This window comes from Leptonychotes weddellii, chromosome 6, assembly GCF_054177405.1.
Source record: "Leptonychotes weddellii isolate Sample4059 chromosome 6, ASM5417740v2, whole genome shotgun sequence".
In the NCBI taxonomy this organism is placed as follows: Eukaryota; Metazoa; Chordata; class Mammalia; order Carnivora; family Phocidae; genus Leptonychotes; species Leptonychotes weddellii.
The window spans coordinates 106,647,124-106,662,335 of record NC_138374.1 but is presented as its reverse complement, the minus strand read 5'-3'; the positions used below and the strand labels follow the sequence as shown (position 1 = coordinate 106,662,335).

Below are 15,212 nucleotides of genomic sequence, written 5' to 3'. Positions count from 1 at the left end.
GTCCATGCCTTAGTCCAAAAGAACGGAACCTCTAAATTGAGGCATGATCCTCCATCATTAATTGGTGTGAATCAGGCTGGAATTCGTGGAGATCCTACCCCACCTGGATCTTGTGGTAGGCTTCTGTCTTCCCCTCCACTGTCTGCTCCCTGCTCCCGCTGATGTGATCACCGTAATTGTTTATGTCACTTAGATGACTCCCTTAGGAGTTCCTAACTGAGAAATGTGCAGACACACAGGTCTCACAGAGTACACTGGATCCTAAAGTCTCTTCTGGTAGGGAGGGAGAACCTGCCAGAACCCAGTTCTTGTTTCACTATCTCCCTTTGAGGCAAAGCCAGGAATCTGAGCTCGAGCCTTTACTGAGGGTGGGACAAGGGCTCTGCCTTTGTGCCTCTGGCCTGTGTAGAGCTAACAACAGTAATGACTAGGTCTCCAGGGCAACCAGGACCACTTTCAATCCTTCCAGCCCTGGGGTGTTCTGTCCCTTGGGGAGCCCTGGACCCCCGAGCCTGCCAGCCAGGACAGGCCCACTGGCCCACTCTGGCTTCCCTTTGGGGCTCCTCCCCCAGCACCTCCTGGCTGCAAGCTCCGTCCTAGCAGAAGGCCCTTCTTCCTTGGCCTGGGTTTCACCTTCTTGTATCAGGTGGCAGACCAGCTGGTTCCAGGCCCGAAGCAGGTCTTTTGGCTCCTCCCAGAAACCAACCAACTTCGGAGCAGGAAATCCTGCCCCTCCCCAAAGAGTGGGAAACCGCAGGGAAAGAGAGAGATGAAACAGAAGGGAAGGCAGAGGAGGAGGGAAAGGGAGAAAAGAAGCAAAAGGAAACAGGAGATCAATAAAAAGAAGTCAAATTTGGTTGAAAGCTCAAGGTAAGACTTTTTAAAATCACATTATATATAATAGCATCACTATTTGTGTCGGGGCCTAGTACATAGTAGGTCCTCAGAAAACCGCTATTGAAATAATGCATCTATTGGAATAAACTGGAGGTCTGGGCTGAAGAGAGATTTCAATGTCAAATGCTGGTCCAAAAAAAAAAAAAATGCCCAATGAGATTTGCAACGTGTAGGAGGGAAGATATGATAAGACGCAGATGGAATGAGACGTCTGTTACTGGCACCAGGAGCATTCTGATCATTTTGGGACAGAAAGTTAAGTTGGAACAAAAAGTTGCAAAAATAGTTCTAAAAGGTCTGCCTGTTCTTTTAAAATCGTACAGAGATTGCAGGTCGTAAGCATTTTTTTAAAAATTGCCTCTAAACCGATGACAGAGCACAAACACCAGGCTGTGTCTCGGGAATTGCTGAGAACCCTGATATCTGCATACTGGAGCCAATCATCAGCCCCTTCAATATTATTAATATTGAAACCCGGAGCCTCGAGGAAGGCTCTGTTTTATCGCGAGAAGTCTTGTTCAATGGACCAAGGGAGGCCGAAAGGTGTCGATCAAAATTCTTCATGTGCTGTTCGCCTATTCCTTAGCCCCAGTCCAGCCTGACTGCTCAGGATACTGACCCTCCGAGCCTTAAAAGGGCCTGTTCAGGGAAAATTCAAAGGCACTTCTTTCAGGTCAGTTAGAGAAACCCGACAGGAACAGAAAATGCCATTCCCCACCCCCACCATTTACCCAAACCCTCACTTGCCATCGATAGACAGTACCATCCGGAAGGTTGTCCTTTGCCGATCCAGTCACTCAGAGGGATTAAAATAGCTGGACTCATGCTTTGGAAAGCGACTATACACGACGATGATGTGTTTTCACAACAGCTGGCTTTTAAGAGCCCCGGCTCCCCCAACTTTTCCAACAGTGCGTAACAATTCAGAAGGACACATTTGAAGTTTTTTTGGGTTTTGTGTGTGTGTGTCTGTCTGTGTGTGTTGTGTGTATGTTTAGTGCCAGCATTTCTCTTTGTGGTTTGTGTGAGTAAATCAGTCAGAAGCTGAAAGGGTGGGAGGTTGGAAGAGGTAAGGAGCAATGAAAGAATCTCACTTCTGCCTGCTTGCCAAGGTTGGAAAGGAATTGCCTTTCTCTCTTCATGATATATGAAAATATCATATGATATGAAAAATAGATGATATGAAAGTAAAATCCCCAAATCCTACCTCACTCTTTATACTAGTATCAGTACACCTAAAAGCTCTCTCCATCCAATTTCTGAGCTGGAATAAATCTTAAAGGTAATCTAATTTAATTCCTCTTGTTTGCCAAGTGAGGGGATCAGAGCCAAGACAGGGAAAGGGCCTTGCCCAAGGTCACATATATGTTAGTGGTGGAGAGGAGACTGGAATTCATTTCTCCTGGTCCCACCTAAGGGCCCTCCAAAAAACCACCCAGACTTTACAGGAAGGTGCCCCAGACACCCAAGAACTCATAAACACTGCATCTACTGATTAAAAAAATATTCAGTTCAAAGATGCTCAAGTAATCCTTGCCTGGCAGAAATGGAAAGAAGGAAAGATTTTCCTAATAGTTAAGCTTTTCCAGAATCTGTTTTATAACTGTTAGGGGACGAGAGAGAGAGAGAGAGTAGAAAGATTTAAGGCAGGTTTGTCAGAAGACAACTAGAATATTTTAAATTCCTGTCACTGACCCAGCATTTTGCATACTTTATATCTTTATGGAATCTCGTAGTATCCTCATTTTACATTAACATTTTTTAAATTGGCTCAAATTCACAGAGGGAATAGGATATTATTATTTCTGCATCTCTCATCAGTCGGCCGAGGATCATGCTCTGAACTAATGTAGATATTTATAGTTCGGTGACCATTACACGGTTACTCGGGCCACTCCCCAGTGTGGACCCTTGCTCCAGCCATTTCAATCTACTTGAGGTTCCTCTGACATGTCGTGCTATTTCTAGACTCCTTGCCTGAACACACACAGTTCCCTCTATTTGGGATGCCCTTCCCCCATCTCCTTCATCTCCGTAACTTGTATTTATCCTTCAAAACTTAGCTTCAGGGCCACTTCCTCCCAGAAGCCTTTCCCACCGTCCTGGACTGATTTGGACACCCTACTCTGTATTCCCACAGCACCCTTTGTACACCCCTATTAGAACCTACTATTACACTATTGTGAGTTTTGATTTACTTGCCTACATTCCTTATAATTAACTATAATTTCTTCGAAGGAAGATACCAAATATTGCTCAAATTTTATATTCTGGCACCTAGCACAGTCTGGGCATATGTTAGTGCTCGATAAATGTTTGGGGGGGAAAAATGGATGAATGAACAAATGAAATATTTCCCCTCATTTTCTTCCATTAAAATGATTTGATAAACGTCTCATTTCCATGCGCCTGACTCTCAAATAACCTGGGGGAAGTAGATGTCACTATTATAAGCTTCCCAACACGTCAAGCCTGACCAGCTACTCAAAAGAGCTATCTAGGGTTAAACGTGGCAGTTGAACAAACGTTGATTTCTGCTTCCTGACAAAATGCACTGATCATAGTAGAAGACTTTACATGCTATAAACCACAAGGACAAAGAGAACTGGAATAGAAACAACGGCAGAGGAGAGATGTCAATGCCCTTTGGAAGATGAAAAGTGGATGGATGAGTGATAAGTGACTTAGCAAAGTGGAGACTGCTGAAGCCCAAGGGCCCATGATGGGAAGCCCACAAGAGGCCAAAGAACACAGGAGAGTGTCAGGGATCAGGGCATCAGGCATCTCAGTACACAGCCCAAGAGATTGGTGGCGGGGGGCGGCGGGCCAGGGATAGGAGACACTCCAGATTCCCTCTCTTGTCCCCCAGTGAAAAAGGGAAGTTGTCCCAGGCTCAGGGACACTGGGCACAGCACAGGGTGCGCTTAGGCACAGAGCTAGAAACAGAGGGATTAGAGAAAGATTCAGTACTGAAAGATGGGATTCCCCAGCCCCTTATCCTGGCTCAGCTCCTGCACCAGGAACAGCACAGCTTATCCTCCTCTCCATTCACCCTACTCAAGCCGGCACAAGGGCAGAAGAATCCAAGATGCCTCCTTGTAGAAAGTGCCCAACCAAAACAAGGAAGACAATAGATATTGACATTTGGGGGTCCCTCAGTGAAACTACCAAGCACTCTCTGGATTATCCTGCAGTAGAATCCAGCAACTGGCAAGGCAGGCCCTCACACCCAAAGCTTCCAACAACCAAGGAATGGACTCCAAGGATCACCAAGCACAGAATGAAAGCCTCTGGCATAGGGCGCCTGGGTGGCTCAGTTGGTTGGGCGACTGCCTTCAGCTCAGGTCATGATCCCAGGGTCCTGGGATTGAGTCCCGCATCGGGCTCCCGGCTCGTCGGAGAGCCTGCTTCTCCCTCTCCCACTCCCCCTGCTTGTGTTCCCTCTCTCGCTGTGTCTCTCTCTGTCAAATAAATAAATAAAATCTTTAAAAAAAAAAAAAAAAAGAAAGCCTCTGGCATTGAAGATGGAGACTCCAACACAGGTAATCCAGAGAGCAGAGGAAATCACTAACAACAAAAGCCATGGCAACATTAAAATCTCCCCAGAGATAAGGAAAGATAGTGCATCCATGAATAAAGATCAGGAAGCCACTGTTTAAAAAATACTAGAGAACAAGAAAGAGCTTTTTTTTTTTTTTTTTAGGATTTAGTTATTTATTTTAGAGAGAGTGGGAGGGGAGGGTTAGGGAAGAGGGAGAGAATCTCAAGCAGACTCCGTGCTGAGTGGGGAGCCCCACACAAGGCTCGATCCCACAATCCTGAGATCATGACCTGAGCAAAAACCAAGAGTAGGACACTTTGACCAACTGTGCCATCCAGGTGTCCCGAGAAAGAGCTTTTTAAAATAAAAGTACAAGTAGGGGCGCCTGGGTGGCTCAGTTGCTAAGCGTCTGTCTTTGGCTTGGATCGTGATCCCAGGGTCCTGGGATTGAGCCACACATCAGATTCCCTGCTCAGGGGGAAGGCTGCTTCTCCCTCTCCCACTCCCCCTGCTTGTGTTCCCTCTCTCTGTCAGATAACTAGATCAAATTTAAAAAAAAAAAATACAAATAGGAATTTTAAAATTAGATTTTATTTATTTATTTATTTGACAGAGAGAGACACAGCGAGAGAGGGAACAGAAGGAGGGGGAGTGGGAGAGGGAGAAGCAGGCTTCCCGCCGAGCAGGGAGCCCGATGCGGGGCTCAGTCCCATGACCCTGGGATCATGACCTGAGCTGAAGGCAGTCCCTTAACCAACTGAGCCACCCAGGTGCCCCAAATAAAATCTTACAAAAAAAAAAAAAAAGGAGCACTGGAAGATAAAATTGACAGAATCTTCCGGGAAGTAGGACAAAAAGGGAAAGAGATGAAAGATAGGACAAAAACAGTAAGAAACCTACAGGATCCGTCCAGGATCTCCGACATCTTCTAATAAGAATTCCAAGAAGAGAACAAGAGAAGGTGGAAGGGAATACATTAATCAAAAAGATAATTTCTCCAAAATTTCCCATGATGAAAGATTTGAATTTCCACATTGAAAAGATCCTCTGGGTGCCCAAAACAATGAATGGAAAAAAAAAAAAAAAAACCTCTCTGCAAAGTTCATTATTAGAAATGTTAGAACCACAGGAATAATGGGATCCCCAAAGTTCTAAAGAGAAGAAAAACAGTTCACAAAGCAAGGATTAGGAATCCACTTGATCTTAACCAAAAGAATTAGGAATCCAGAGAGCAATTGGACTTCTCAGTAACACCACCAGAGCTAAAAACTGAAAGGCAGTACAGCCGAGTCTTCCAATTCCAAGAGAAAATCACCTTCAGTCTAGAAATCCTTACGCAGACAACTGAGTCGAGGGGAATATAAACTAAAGACAAGCAGACAGAGCTGCCTCACTGGGGTTTACCTGGCCAAGGTCGGATGGATTCATGCCACATAAGATGTTTAATGTGAAATATCACTCCTGCATCCAAGGTGTCAAAAACATTTCCTTACCATTCATAAGGAAGTGAGCCAAGAGAGAAAAAAGGCTGAGTTCCCAGGTGGACGGCAAAGGGAATGTCCCAGAAAATAGTCTATCAAGCTCCCAGTCCAGACTGGAAGAGAACGACTTGGGGATCCAGGAGGGATGTCTCTAAAGAAAAAAATGAGATGGATTCTCCGATGAAATTGACCAATTTATTTGAGTTGTATAGCTCTTACCAGAGGGTTTGGAGAATATGGATGACTCAGTAAGCAAACAAAAATGAGGCGATTATTAACTCCCTGGAGGGAAGGAGAGAGCCGAAGGAAAGAAATGTGTGCTGTAAACAATTGGTCATAATAATATAAACACAATTGATATAATTAAAAATTGTGCTATAATGGTATTGGGAATCTAAAAGGAAGGAAATGAGAGTCTGCGAGCGTTATAAGAAAAGGCAAAGTCCTAATATTCCTAAGTAGGCAATCAAATACATAATTTCTAAAACTGCAAAATCAAGAAACAGCAATAAAAGGATATTGTTTAAAAATATGGAGTTGATTCCCAGAGGGGGGGAAAATAAGATTGCTTTTGAATGAGACTAGGACACAGGGAAGGGAGGAACAAAGATTGCTGTTATTCATTATAACCCGTTTGGTGCCATGTGACTTTTTAAACCCTCCTCTTGTATTATATTAATAAACATAAAAATTATTTAAAAAGAAAATAAGAAAGAAAATGGCTCAGTCCTAACAGCGGTCTCCCTCGGATTACATTCTAGCTAGCAGTCAACATGTTGATGCCTGGAGCCATTAAATTAAGTCTCTGAACAAGCTATAGTTAAAGTATTTACCTAATTACCCAGAGCAGCTCACCAGTCTCTCCACATTCACTTCAGCAAAGTCTGGGGAGCTTTGTAAAAATACAGATGCCTAGGTCCTGCCCTTGCCAGTTCTGATTCCACCCGCCTTGAGGGGGCCTGGAAATCTGCCCTTAGTTCCCCCAGATGATTCAGTTGCACAGCAAAGGTTCAGGAACCACTGGACTGGAGCCGAAATTGTGAGTGCGTCTAGGGAGGGGTGAGGGGGGCGGGATATGTGGTGTGTGTGTGGGTGTGTGTGTGTGACTGTTTCTGTGTATATGTCAGTGTATTATGAGTCTATCTTCCTCCCTCCCTCCCTCTTTCATTCCCTGTTATCTGAACTTAACCCATCAATATCTCGGGACTGCTAAAAACATTGCCAGAAACGAGTCCCCTTCGCATTTTAAACCCTGCGTTCGGATCTTTCTCTCCCAACCCTGGGGTTCCCTCTGCTGGCAGAAGCCTGTTAAAACTCTTAGCATCCTAAACCTAAAAACTCATTCCATTCCTATGAGGTCATCTTCCCCCTACCCGCCGCGCCCGGGGCGGTTTCCAAGCCCTCGAACTTTCTGAACCCTCCCGGTCAGATAGAAAATGGGAAATTCAACCAACAAGGGAAAGACGTTCTTGCCTTACATGTGTGAATATATAAAGATCAGAAGGGAGCAGGACGAGGCAGACATGACAGGGAGGGTACATATTGTAGTTAAGCCTGAGGAAAAGGAGACCTTAAGTTAAGGAGTTTTTCTCCCCACCTTCTTCCTCCCGCTCCCGCCAAGAGATAAGGATGAACGGGACCGCCACATCCATCTGCCTCCCAAAACTCAAAGAAAAGGAACACCTTAGGCTGAGGAGCTCACTGAATTTGGAAGTGGAAGACAGGGGTTCACTATCTGCCCTCACTGTACCTCCTGGAATCCCCTTTTCCGGAGCTGTGTAAATCATACCTGTCTGTGGACTCAGATCTTTCCCACAAGCTGAACCTATGCTCAGCCTAACACAGTGTCTGGCACAGAAAAACATGCTCAAAAACATTTGAATGAAAGCTTAACTCCATTGCAGTCCTAACAATCGGAACCTTCCTTCATATCTGCATACTTCTCAAGCTCCTTAAAAGTACTCCCAGGCTCGCACTAAACATTGCATTTCTTCATGTGCCTTTACTCTCCAACCCACAGCATTCTGGCTTTAGTTCCTCAGAACCCTCTGACACAGTCTCCAGGAATTCCTATAAGCAAGACCCAATGTATTCTTGGCACTTTATCATCCTCCTTGACCTCCCAAATCTTCAAGGCTGTGACTTCTCCCATCTCATTGAGACACCCCCCCCCATACCAAGTGATGGCAGCTGTGATATGAGAAATGCCCAGTGTTACCTTGTCCAAGGGAGGGTAGGGAGGGTGATTTTGAACGGTAGAATCTGAAGGAAAAGAATGGAGGTGGGTAGATAAGAAGTCCCTAGGAAAGGATTTCAAAACTTATGAAGAACTTACAAAGCTAAAATAGTGAGTTTGGACTTTATCCTAAGAACAATAAGGAACCACTGAAGAAGAATTAGATGGAGTAGAGGAGCACATCCCTAGGAGATGATGAATAAAAATAGTGGGCGTCTGGGTGGCTCAGTTGGTTAAGCGACTGCCTTCAGCTCAGGTCATGATCCCAGGGTCCTGGGATCGAGTCCCGCATCGGGTTCCCTGCTCTGCGGGGAGCCTGCTTCTCCCTCTCCCACTCCCCCTGCTTGTGTTCCCTCTCTCGCTGTGTCTCTCTCTGTCAAATAAATAAATAAAATCTTTAAAAAAAAAAAATAGCAAGGTCACTGGAGAACAGTTTGGCAGTTTCTTAAAAAGTTAAACATAAATGTTCCATATGACCCAGCAATGCGCTCCTGGGTATATACCTAAGAGAAATAAAAACATGTCTAGACAAAGACTTCCACACCAATGTTTACAGCAACACTGTTCATAGGGCACATCTGCAGTGTTGGCAATGGTCAGGTGTTAGCAATGGTTATGTTGGATGGTAGGCCCATAAGGCTTTCACTCAATTATTATGCTTTATAAATTATTTATGGTTCATATATTTTTTGCACACACCAAATGTTTCACAACCTTTTTTTTTTTTTTTTTAATGAATGGATTAGAGAAGGTAAGATAGGCAGAAGAATGAGGAGATTCCTAAAGCAGAAAATAACAGTGGCCTGAGTTAGGACAGTCATAGTGAAAGTGAAGATTGGGAGATGGGTCTAGAGATACTTGGGAAGTAGAATTGACTAGACTTGATGAGTAATGGAATTTGGGGATATGAAGAAGGAGGAGTAAAAAAGGAGTTCCAAGGTTCTGGAGTATTCACTGAATGAATGGTGTAGCCATTAATTGAGATAGAAATCCCTAGGAGATGATGAATAAAAATAGCAAGGTCATTGGAGAACAGTTTGGCAGTTTCTTAAAAAGTTAAACACAAATGTTCCATATGACCCAGCAATGCACTCCTGGGTATATACCTAAGAGAAATAAAAACATGTCTAGGGCGCCTGGGTGGCTCGGTTGGTTAAGCGACTGCCTTTGGCTCGGGTCATGATCCTGGAGTCCCAGGATTGAGTCCCGCATCGGGCTCCCTGCTCAGTGGGGAGTCTGCTTCTCCCTCTGCCCCTCCCCCCTCTCATGTGCTCTCTCTCATTCTCTCTCTGAAATAAATAAATAAAATCTTTAAAAAAAAAAATGTCTAGACAAAGACTTCCACACCAATGTTTACAGCAACACTGTTCATAATAGGCAAAAAGTGGAAATTCCAAATGTCTGTGTATTGGTGAATGGATAAACAAAATATGGTATATCCATACAATGAACTATGATTTGGCAATGAAAAGGAACAAAGTATTGATACATGCTACGATATGGGTGAAGCTCAAAAACATTATGCTAAAGTCAAAGAAGTCAGACACAAAAGATCATATATTATGTGATTCCACTAATATGCAAGACAGAAAGTAAATTATTGGCTGCCTGGGGCTGGGGATGGGAACAGGGAGTAATTGTAAATGGGTAAGAGGGATCTTTTTGGGGTGAGGGAAATGTCCTAAAATTCTCTCATTGTGGTGGTTTCCCAACTTTGCAAATTTATTAAAAACTGTTGAACTGTACACTTATCACAAGATAATTTTCTGGTATATAAATTACACTTCAAAAAAGCTGTTTTTAAAAAATCAGGTCAGTTTCAGCATGTTGAGTTTGAGGTGTTCAGGAGACATCAAAAAGGCAAGGTTGAGTAAGCACCTGGTTACACCACCTGACGCTTAGGAGACAATGCTGCACAGGAGATAGACATTTTTAAGTTTCATCAACACAAAGATAGTAATTGGAGCCATTGGAGTGAGGGAAACCCCACAGGGAAGAGAGAGAAGAAAGGAGTGAGAACAGAATCAAGGCCAACTCCAACATTCAAGGAATCCAAAAGGGAAGGGAAGCCTATAAAGAACGCTGAGAAGAAGCAGTCAGAGAAGTAGGAATAAAGCCCAGAGAATATAAATGGACAGAATCCAAGGGAAGAAGATGCTTTGGAGCAGGAAAGAGAGGCTACTGAGAAGTCAGGTAAAGATAAACAGAACCAACCAGTATAAGTCATGATAGAAAAATCTAGCAGGATTGGGGGAGCCCAGTAACACTGTTGAGCATAGCTCCAGGAGGCCAGAAGCCTCCAGAGGCTCAGGCATAGCATGCAAAAGGAGTGAAATGTTGATGGAGGGAGTGAGGCTGGATTGATGAGCCTGAGGAGTGCAGGGGACCCAGAATTTTTGACACAAGGTAAGAGGGAAGACAAAAGGCCAGTAAACAGGCAGAGATCTGGAAGAGGGATGGAGACCTCAGGGTGCAGACGTTCCAAGTCTGGAAGTGAATGACCACAACTACAGATTCCAGCCGTAGATATTCAAAACCCTCAAAGATGCAATTCCTGCTTACTTCTCTAGGCAGATTTCTAACCATGTCACCCCACCCCCTAAATTCAGTGATCCTGCCGTATGGAATTGTTTGCAGTTTCCCAAACATGCCATTCTCTTTCACACCTCCTTCTATTTTCTCACACAGCTTCCTCTGCATGGAATGTTCTACAGACCAGCCCTCCCCTCTCCCACGCACACTCCTGGAACCCAACTCAGTGCTCACTCTTACCTTTCCTCATTTGCCTGGAGCATTCCTGCTCTTGTTTCAATGTGGATCAAGGTTAACCTTGCCTCTAGGGCCTCGCCTACTTGCCTGTCCCCCACACGGAACAGCCTATTTCCTTCTTTACACCCTGGGGAGGCCAAAGGCAGGCCACCCCAAGATAGGCCACTTTGGCATGAACATTATTTTGAGTTAAAAGCAATCCAAACCCAGCAGATTCAGGAAAAGCTCTTTATCTGCTCCCCACTCCCACCCCAAACTCCTGCTTGTACCAGAAAGAGAGCTATAAAGGAGATTCCTCTTTGCCTTATCTGCATAACAGGGCAATCTTTGTTTTCCAAACATCTCCTTTCACCTTCCTGCTAATGGTCTTTCTCCCCTTTGTATCTTCAGACCACTACCCCTTTCCTTAGCTCTTATTTTTTTATTTTTATTTTTATTTTTTTAAGATTTTATTTATTTATTTGAGAGAGAGAGAACACATGAGAGGGTATAGGGTCAGAGGACGAAGCAGACTCCCTGCCGAGCAGGGAGCCCGATGCGGGACTCGATACCAGGACTCCAGGATCATGACCCGAGCCGAAGGCAGTCGCTTAACCAACTGAGCCACCCAGGCGCCCTAATCAATATTTTCCTTAGCTCTTATAAGCCTCATACTGCCTCACTGTCTTTGGAATTTCGTGTCTGTGTGGATTCACTGTATGTCTGAAAGTAAATATGATTTTCTCCTGTTAATCTGTCTCATTCTCCTGTTAATCTATCTCCTGTTAATCTGTCAATTTGATTCTTAGTCCAGCAGAAGGACCTTGAAGGGCAAAGGAAATTCTCCCTCCCCAACAGTTGACGTAGTCAACAGGACACTTTAACTCACTGGATACGGCTCGCCCCAGACACAGGGCTGCTCAAAGATCCTGGGACATCTGACATACAGCTGGGAGAAGGTAAGATTTCTTACCATGTCAGTCTCCCAGAATCTATCTGCAGAGTCCAGTGGAGTGAGAGTGGTGAGAGTCCTTTTTCCCTCCTTCGAAATTTAGATTAGCAGGAGAAAATATTTGTGGAACTAGTTCCTTGGGTCTAGCAACTCTGGTTAAATATGCTAGACTACTCTTTGGTTACTGATCCATTTCTTTCCAGAGATGGTCTTTGTTTTTCTTTGTCTGCATCCTTTGTGTCTTTTGTCATGGAATGGGTTAGGTTGACACTAGGTTGCCCACCAACTTCCCTGCAGTGTAGCACACAGTAAAACAGGATACAGTCCCCAACCCTGTGGCACATCCCTCCTAGGTATTAGTGTGGCTCCAAAACGATGTAGGGAACAAAGGCAAAAGAAAAATTAAGTTTCCTTACTACTTACAGCCCATTGATGAGTCCTTCAAACAGGCAGAGTGACCTTCCTCTGGGAGCTCAGCTGCCTCAATGTTGACACTTTGCTAAGGGCAAAAGGAAATCTTAGCCTGACCCCCCAGGATCCTATGAGTCTGCTTTAAACATATAGAAATTCCTTTGGAATTTTCATATGTTAACAATCATCCTCTAAGCATATGGCCCACTGATCTACATCTGAAGGGTTTCATGACTGAGTTTTTACTAAACAGTAATAAATGACCTTTTCCAAACAATAGCTAGCTCACCTAGGGTCCTGGAAACCTTGTTTTCCAAAACACCTTGGAGGTTTGTGCTGTCCCTAACCCCCTCCCAACTTAAAAGTATACAATTGGCCACTTTCTCATGACCCCAGTGCAGCTCTTTGTGCCCATGGGTCCTGTCCCTGTGCTTTCATAAAACCACCTTTTTGCACTGAAGACATTCTCAAGAATTCTCTCTTGACTGTTTGCTCTGAACCCCAACATTTCCACATCATTTTGGTGTCCGAACATGTGGCTCGAGTCTTCTCACCTGGACTCCGAGCTTTGGTGCAAACTTGGTGAGTACTTTCTCTTCTCTTTCTTTACCTTCATTTCAAGGGCTTTTTAAGGAGTACGGTCTTATTAGAACACTTTCATGTCAATTGTTCATGCTGTAATCCTCTACTCTGTGGCTACTCTATGGGGAGGAGAAAGCCTGCATTTTGGATGGAAGTTATTCCATGGCTGGAATGGTGATAAGACCCAGAAACTTGATGCCCTCTCTTTATTCCTGTACTTATACAAAGCTGTCTGTCTTGGGCATGGGACAGCCACCTAAGTCACCAGGATGGCTGCCAATCTTTTAGACTCCCCTGTGAAGTTCCTCCTCATTGGTCTAATGTGATCCCTTCCACATCCCTGGTCTAGTCACTCCTGGCTGTGAGACCTCCATTCAGAGCTGGCCAAAACCAGTACCTGATTGAATTAAAACCCAAACAGGGACCATTTCCTAGGGAAGTTGGCTGTAAAAGTCTAAATGTGTTGGAATGTCACTTAGACCATGATGGATTTCTATCTTTACTGTTTTCCATCAATGTCCTCTACTAACTACTTAAATTACAAATTTGGGTAATTTCCCCTTGTAAAACTTTTCTAATCTTTTCCATGGGTTATAAACGGTGGGTTCTTCACAGCTAGGCAAGGCACGGTATCTTGTGCCATACACTGGCACCCATTTTGCAGTCTAGAATGCGATGGGGAAGCAGAGGGATGCTAGCATCCCTCCTGCAGGGCCTTTAATGGCAAGACAGTGATCGTAACGATTTCATTCGAGGGACACCTTGGGTCACTTTGACACCAGGAACCTCTGACATTATTCTGCGTGGGATGCCACCTGGGAGTGAGGGGTAGGTGGGGATTTTCTTGGTAATGGACCTTCTCTCTTCTTCAGTTCCCAAGGACTCTCCCTCAGAATGCCTTTTAACCCACTGGAAACAATTCAGATTGCAAAATTTAAGAAAGGACTGCTCTCCTGTAATGCTGCATGACCTCCGTAGGATCTATCAGATCTCTTCTGCAGGAAACAGGGCAATGGACAGAGGTACCCTAGGTCCAAGCCTTGATGGCTCTAAATCAGGACCTGGACCTAATACCCTCTTCCAGAACGCGTTTAGTCAGTAACCAGGTCAGTAAACTCCCTCGTGATATCTTGGATGATAATTATCTAAATAGGCCTCCTCCTGATAGAACCCAGGTTGCTGGAGGAAACAGGCCACCCCTGATGAAAGAGACACTGACCCTCTCTCACTGTTCCTCCTCCTAATAGATGTGGGGGCTTTTCCCTCATTCATTTCCTGGGTTGATGGCTATTAGTGGAGCCAACAGTGGTTAGTCTACCTTGGGATGGGGACATTAAGGAATATTCCCAAGCAGCTGCCAAAACTCCCTTTGCTTCAGGAAAGTGCCCTCTCTTCTCCAGCCCAACATGAACTACATATTTCCACTTTGGTGGGAAAAAAACAAAAACACAACATCTGCTCATCTGTCAGCTAATGAGGTTTAGAACCAGGAACCCTCTTTCTCTGTCTGGCAGCACCTGGCCTCTTCTGCCTAACCCCCCCGCCCCATTTCTGCAGCACCTTGGCTATGGCCTATATAACCGGTTCCTATACCATCCTCAGGGCCTCTGGCACCAATGACTCCTCCTTCTACCCTTGCTGTCAAGGAGTGAAGAGCACCCCCTTGGACTTAATCCCACTTCAGTTTTCCCCACTGGTGTCCCAGGTAAAAATCAATAATGGGGAACAAATCTATTGACTTTTAAGTGGACCCAGGTGAAACATAATTTGGTATTTAAACTAATTTAAGTTTGTTGGTTTAAGATAGGTCTTTAGCATTATTGGCATTAAGTATAAAACTTTTATTCTACCGAGGTTTACTAAAGGTCAAATAAGCTTCCGTTTTCTCTGTTGCAGTGTGTTAGCAAAAAGATGACTTAAGATGATAGCAAATTTTGTCTGTCTCCAAGTTTTCATGGGTAATTGTTAATAGCGTTCAAAATCTTTGGTAACCTGAAGCTTTAAAGTTTTGTTTGGTTGTTAAATTGGGATTGAATTCATTGGACATCTAGGTCTTTTCCAAATGGGATAAAGTGCTAAAGCACTGATTACTAAACATAAGGCTTATCCGCTTTTGACTTCTTATTGCAGCGAAACTAAGGATATTTGGGTTTGTTGGAAAACCTGCTTTGTGCTTAAATGTGTCTGTAAATTGGCCATCTAAAGAATTCTGGTGTAACAGTTCACAATTGGTTACTATTTAGTTTTCACTGGAGACTAAGGTTTCTAAGAGTTAAAATTCGGCTAAATGTAATTAAGACTGATGGAAATAAGGAAAGCCACTCTGTATGTATAGGAACGATCTAAGGAATGGGAATACATTTT

At 44.2% G+C, this 15,212-nt stretch overlaps 1 protein-coding gene across 3 annotated transcripts in view; it reads left to right on the top strand.

Annotated features, from left to right (window-relative positions):
• Positions 1–593: 593 nt before the first annotated feature.
• HSD11B1 (hydroxysteroid 11-beta dehydrogenase 1) overlaps positions 594–15,212 on the top strand; it is a 63,174-nt gene continuing 48,555 nt past the window's right edge. The window contains exons 1-2 of one of the 3 annotated variants that reach the window (XM_081824877.1): positions 594–870; positions 11,713–11,862. The gene's annotated coding sequence lies outside the window, so the exon portion shown is untranslated. Of the gene's footprint in view, positions 871–6,874; positions 6,959–11,712; positions 11,863–15,212 lie in introns of those variants that run through there. The other 2 variants (XM_081824878.1, XM_081824876.1) reach the window with 2 other exon arrangements.